This window comes from Bombina bombina, chromosome 4 (genome assembly GCF_027579735.1).
Source record: "Bombina bombina isolate aBomBom1 chromosome 4, aBomBom1.pri, whole genome shotgun sequence".
Lineage (NCBI taxonomy): Eukaryota > Metazoa > Chordata > Amphibia > Anura > Bombinatoridae > Bombina > Bombina bombina.
In genome coordinates, this window is record NC_069502.1 from 196,954,041 (window position 1) to 196,960,914 (window position 6,874).

Genomic DNA, 6,874 nt, shown 5'->3' on the forward strand with positions numbered 1-6,874 from the left:
TATTGATCGGTATAATAAAGCTTGTGCTGGATTCTTGTGGGGTAGAAAGAAAAAACCTAGACTCGCAATAGGCAGACTTATGGAACTTAAAGAATATGGGGGATTCTCTTTACCTAATATAAAATTCTATAATTGGGTGACTATGATAAAATTTGCAGTAGACTGGCTTACAGAAGCAGAATATATTACTTATTATGACATTGAATCTAAGCTACTGGCCCCATTTGACTTAAAGGCTGTGCTTCATTTTCCTTTCAATAAACTACCTAGTAATGTACATCAGATGATAACTTTTACAAATATAATTTGCGCATGGCAGAAAATGTTTAAATTTCTCAATATGGATTACCAAGTATCACACCATCTCCCAATAATTGGCATGCCAGATTTTTCTCCAGGTTATTACAATGTGGTTTTTAAAGAATGGCGCGAGAAAGGTCTAGTAAATTTTGCACAACTTATAAACGATGATAAAACTTATATAGTTATGTTTACTGAGATTGCTGGAAGATATCATATTTTCCCCAAGAATTTCTATGCATATTTGCAAGTTAGAAGCTATTTGAACCAGCTAGGTCAAGTAAGAAATTGGGTATGGGACTGGAAAGAAGTTGAGGCCGGGATCAATATTTATAAATCCGGTATACTGGCATCAGATGTTACTTAGAAAAGGGGGCCAAGAATATGCTGGGAAATTAAGGGATGGATATTTAAAATATTTTCCAGAAATAACTGTGCAGGAAATAAGGAAAAGTATAAAACTGTCTGAAGATGCCACAGCTAATTGCAGCTTGAGAGAGTCACAATTGAAAATAGTGAATAAATACCATCTAACACCGAATAGGATAAACAAGTGGGCACAGAATGATAAGAAAAGTTATTGTCCCAAGTGTAGAGTAGAGTGGGCAGACATTCTTCACTTTCTGTGGGAATGTCCCAAGGTCAGACAGTTTTGGTGTAAGGTCAATTATTGGCTGGATAGAATACTCAGAAATAATCTGGTGATTGAACCATTTACAGTTTTTTCTCATATATATATACCCAGACAGAAGGGGGATCAATCGCTGATAAACACGGCTATTCTAGTCGCGCAAAATTTAATTCTTAAGCAGTGGGTATCCCATACTGCACCAGGGATAGCGGAGTTTGTCAATGCTATAAAACTACAAATGAATGTTGAGCTACATGATAATAAGATGACGGTGGAAAAACATTTTAGAGATTATTCCAATCTCCCCCCCCCTTACCCTCCAAAAGGAGTTTGATAAAGAATAGAGTGCCGATCGGGGTATATGTGTCTTGGTTTTGTCAAAGAATAGAAGTGGTTCGAAGAGGGGAGATAAATAGTCAATGGTGGACAATGTCAATAGGGGTAATAATCAAGTATATGTTTTGATATGATGAATTATCGTTTACCTGTAAGTTGGGGGAGAGATATCCCCACAGAAGTTATAATGTCAGGATATGTTCCATATTATTGACGGAATGGTATTTCCTTCTTTTTTTTTTCTCTTTTTTTTTTTTTTTTTCTTTCCCTTTCTTGACGTTTTTTGTTTATTGATGTACTTATTACAGTCTGTATGTGTATGTAAAGTGAAAAATTGGAAATGCAAATAAAGTGTCCCTTTGTTGGGTCATTTAAAAAAAGAAAAAGAAAATAGGATGGATAATATGAGTTTATTATTTATCACTAGCTATTCAGAGCAGTATGCCCAAGTTTGTGATATTATCAGACGTAACTTTCCCATGTTAATGGCAGATGATGATTTGATAGATCTAACAAAGAAAGGTTGATGCATTGCATACAGAAGAAATAAGACCATAGGGCATATGATTTAACCCACTAAATTGAGACAACCTGATGCTATTGGCTCAGCTTGGCTTTCAGTTAATGTGATGTTTAAATGTAATTACAGACATTGTGTAGCCTGTGAAAAAGTGGAAGTAGTAGACAATTTTAGACCCACATTTACAGGACAGTATTTTAAAAAGAAAACATATGAACTGTAGATCGTCCTTTGTGATATATGTGATAACATGAACACTATGTGAAAAACAATATGTAGGTCTAACCACATCTAGCATCAGAACCGGTGCCTCAAGTACACCATAAGTTCAACATTTTGTGAGTTCAGACTCCTTTACGTTGACAGCTATTGAAACAATCCCCTACCCCAAGTGGGGTGGTGATAGACAAACGCTCCTTGGACAACAGGAGGTGTACTGGATATTTAAATTAAAAACTAGGACACCGGGAGGTTTAAATTCTATTTATGATTTAATAAATTTTTGGTAAACCCATGGCTAAGCAGATATTAAATCATTTGATTCAATTTGTAGTATACTGTGAACATAGGATTACACCTTAATTCCACTCCTTCACAATTATGTATTACATAGGTGTAAAATATAGAAAAAGTTCCAGCTCCTTAATTTACTATATATATTTTGTGAATATGGATTTTCTTATTTCAACCCCTGTTAATCTAACACAAACCCCCTCTTATGATAAGCTCAATCTGTCAAATAAGACATACAACTAAGTTTTTGTTGTATATTATTGCATAAATTAATGCATGGAATTAGAAATATTTAAATGTCTTGAGTGTTAAAGGGTTTATAGCTTGCTGAATTGTGGTTACATGAATAAAATGCATGGCAAGAAAATAGCTAATGTTGCCAGAAAAGCATTAGCCAATAGGAGAATAAGTTATCCCTTAATAAGGGTGTGTTTTTAATTCACTTTATCAGCTTGGAATACGGCTATCTGCCGAAACGCGTCAGCTGTTTTGATCGCCTCCATTTCTTTTTGTGATATATAATGTCTTTAATGAAGCATTGAATAAATGTGAGTTGCTGTTTAAAACTTTGTGTTCCTATTGTGTGTTTTTGGATTCTATCTCAATCATGAAAGAAAAATGTTGGACTTTATGTCCCTTTAAGTGTTTAGTGCTTTGCTGCTTCTGCTGCCTTTGTCACCCTCCAGTGAATGTTTTTTTCTTGCAATCAAAAGTCTCTAATGATTGATGAGTTTTTCAAAATCCCTGTAGTCCAGTCATTGCTTTCTCCACGTAGGTTCTGTGCATTCTCCATGATACCAGAAAAGGCGGGAGATGTACGGAATGTTTGGGAAATCACAATATCAACTCACACATACATTCTGAAACAGTATCATTATATAAAAAGGACAGTAGATATGTGTAAGAACAACACACTAACTACATGCAGGCGTCTGAATATTCAATATAGCAGCCACATTTTTAATAAATAGCAAAGCTTACACTTAAAGTTGTTGCAGACCATTAACAAAATATTAATAAATACTCAAGAACAAGAAAGCTAATAATGGACATAGTACAGCAATTATTCAAAGAGACTGGGATCAAGCACTCGTATAAATAATCATACCTTCCTGAATCCACTTTCTATGCTGGGCCCTTTGCGATGTGGGGTTTTGTGTCAGAATCTCCCCTCTTTCTTTTACTTAGTTGTGCCAATTTAAGTGTATGTTTTCTATTGTGTGATTATTACTGTGTATGTTTTATTATTATATACAGTGTCTTAAATTAAGGTCACATTTTGTACCAATAAAATATATACTTTGATAAGCTTGCTTGATTGTCTGTGTATATATTAAGATATGTGTAACACTCTATGTTTAAGACTTATGGATAGTAAGATGGAACCCAGGTTGTAGAGACGAGCTACCCTTTGCAGAGAACACCCAGCATAACTACCTAAGATAGCTAGAGTCCCCACAAGGCTAGATCTAGGCACAGGTGCTGCTGAGAAAGGAATTTGAAGCTGCTCAGAGGAGGATAGGAATAGCATATAAGAGAACTGAAGAAGTGTCAGGTACACAACCAGGGTCAAAAAACAGGGGTGACAGCAGATAAAAGAACAGGCACAAATCAGAGTAAGGTACACAGCCAATGTCAAGGAGCCAAGATAGCAGCACATAATTAGAGCAGGAACAAATCAGCATCAGCTACACCAGTGTTTTTCAACCAGTGTGCCGTGGCACACTAGTGTGCCGTGAGAGATCCTCAGGTGTGCCGCGGCAGACTGACAACAGTGCGGGGGTGTCCCTCTTTCAAATTTTGAAATATTGGGAGGTATGTGACAGGCTCATCAGGCATCATTTACAAGCATGACATTGACATTCATTCACAGACAATCATTATGATTGTTTGTGAATGAATGTCAATTTGTCATGTATAGTTTGTAGGAGGCATGACAGCACAGTACAGTGTGTGTGTGTATATATATATATATTTCCTGTATTAGGCTACAATGTGTGATTTTGTAAAATTTTGGGATGGTGGTGTGCCGCAGGATTATTTAATGTAAAAAGTGTGCCACGGCAAAAAAAAGGTTGCAAATCACTGAGCTACACTATCAGGATCTGGAGACCAGGATATCACCAAGTAATGGAAAAGGCACCAATCAGCTTCAGGTACACAATCAAAATCAGAGACCAGGATATCACCAAGTAATGGAAAAGGCACCAATCAGCTTCAGGTACACAATCAAGATCGGGGACCAGGATATCACCAAGTAATGAAGCAGGCAAAAATCAGCATCAGGTACACAATCAAGATCAGAATGCCAGGATATCACCAGGTTTGGAAGACCAGGATATGGTGATGGAGCAGGCACCAATCAGCTCCAGGCACACAATCAAGATTGGAGACCAGGATATCACCAAGTAATGAAGCAGGCACAAATCAGCGTCAGGTACACAATCAGGATTGCGAGACCTGGATATCACCAAGTGATGGAGCACACACAAATCAGCATCAGGTACACAATCAGGATCGGAGACCAGGATATTACAAGTAATGGAGCAGGCACCAGTCAGCATCAGGCCAGGATATCAGGCAAGGAAAAAAAGAAGCAATACTTAGACCCCAAGCTAGTACAATAACTAAGCACATATACAGGGTGCACTGTACTGCGCCATGACTTGGGACGCTTCCCTGCAGCTCATAATTCCACAGCTCTATACAGGACCTCCCGGTTTAGGACAGATTATTATTTGAAATGTACTTTTATTATAATGGTCTTTATTAAATTGGGGCTCAGTAAATAATTTTAAATCACTTTAAAATTAAGATATTCTTTTTTAATAGGGCTACTATTACCCAAAATACATTTTACCATCGCAGCCATAATTATTTATAGGATATAAAAATAAAATGTTTGTATATATGCTTAGCATATACCACCAATAAAATGTTATATTGATGTTGTTATTACAATCTGCATATCTACAGCAGTAATATCTATAACAGATATACACATATTGATAACCCTCTTGAATAGATATACCTTGTCTCCTTTTATGTGGTCAGTCACAGCCAGATTTAACTGAGCTTGTGCACTGCTGTAACATGTTATTTGAGACTCACTAATCGTGTCCTACATCCAATCAGGCTGCCCAATCTGCAATACGCATCAGTGGACTCACTGACCTATACAAGGATACGGTATCCAGTATGAGGAGACTTTGCACTGTCCCCATGGGATTGTGGAGAAGACAAAATCTTAAAGCAACACTAAACACCTTGTAATTGCAACATATTTCTGTTATCTTACTATAGAATAACACTAGCCAAGTCTAAATATTTTTTAAATAAATGAGCTTGATCTTGTTTGCTGCACTTGATTTTCAATAGACAAACCCTACCCTTATTTGGATCTGTGTTTGATTCTGCAGCTGACAAGGCTAGTCTTGGCCATAATGTTAGTATAGTGTGCAATGTTTTGCTGTTCTTAATCTGCTGAAGCCAATTTGGGACAGATATGTAGCAGAGAAGCCTTTAATACAAATTGTTCAAGTAGGCTATTGAATACATATACACTGCATGTTTTGACAATGTTAAACAGTTTATGGTGGAGATAACTTTGTATTAGACTCCCCTTTACAATTAATTATGCTAATTGCTATGACTGGTATTTTTCATCTAAGGCGGCAACCCTGTAAATTGTGAAATAACTACTTCCTACTAAATTATAATTGCAAGCAATATAATATATTATGTTCACCAACACACTCTGGGTCATCAATGAAAATTAATAAACCAAAGTTAACCTGTTAACTACCAGCTGGACACGTATATATGTAAAATAATCCATGTTGACACATACACAGTTCCTGATTGTCTAAAGATCTGTGCGCTTTTAAGCAAATAGACCTGTGTTGTGTCCCACAAAGGGCCCATATTGAAAAATTCACCAGCAGAAAAGTAGAGAAATCTGGGTTGCTGGGAACTTTGCAGCTGTCTGTCAGTGTTCAGGGCTGTGGAGTTTGCTGTGGCTTAGGATGTGTACCCAGTCCAGTCTGTGAGTGCGGTCCATTCCTGTGTTTTGTATTTACATAGGAGAGGTTACAAAAGCCTGTGTCACCCTGGGAAGTTCCCAGTTGGTTTATTTGGAAGTATGCATTGTGTGGGTGCTGGTTTAGGGTCCCAGGAAGGGGTAGACTTGGTTGTGGTCCTGGGCTTGATCCTTTGGCGCCAAATGTAACTGACTGCCCCCAGTTTTACTTTTAAACATTACTGTGAATCTGTTGGCGAGTGCCAGGTTTTCTGTGTGTGTTGTGTGTGTGTGTGTGTGTGTGTGTGTGTGTGTGTGTGTGTGTGTGTGTGTGTATATATATATATATATATATATATATATATATATATATTTATTTATTTACATACACACACAACTTTGCACCAAATAGTTACATTTTTATTGTTTTTATACAGTACTATCAACAAATGTAAAATTGCATTTCAATTTCCAGTTCCATTAATAAAGCACATTTATAATAACATACTCTATTAGAATACATCACAAAAAACAACAAACACACCCATCGCCCTTC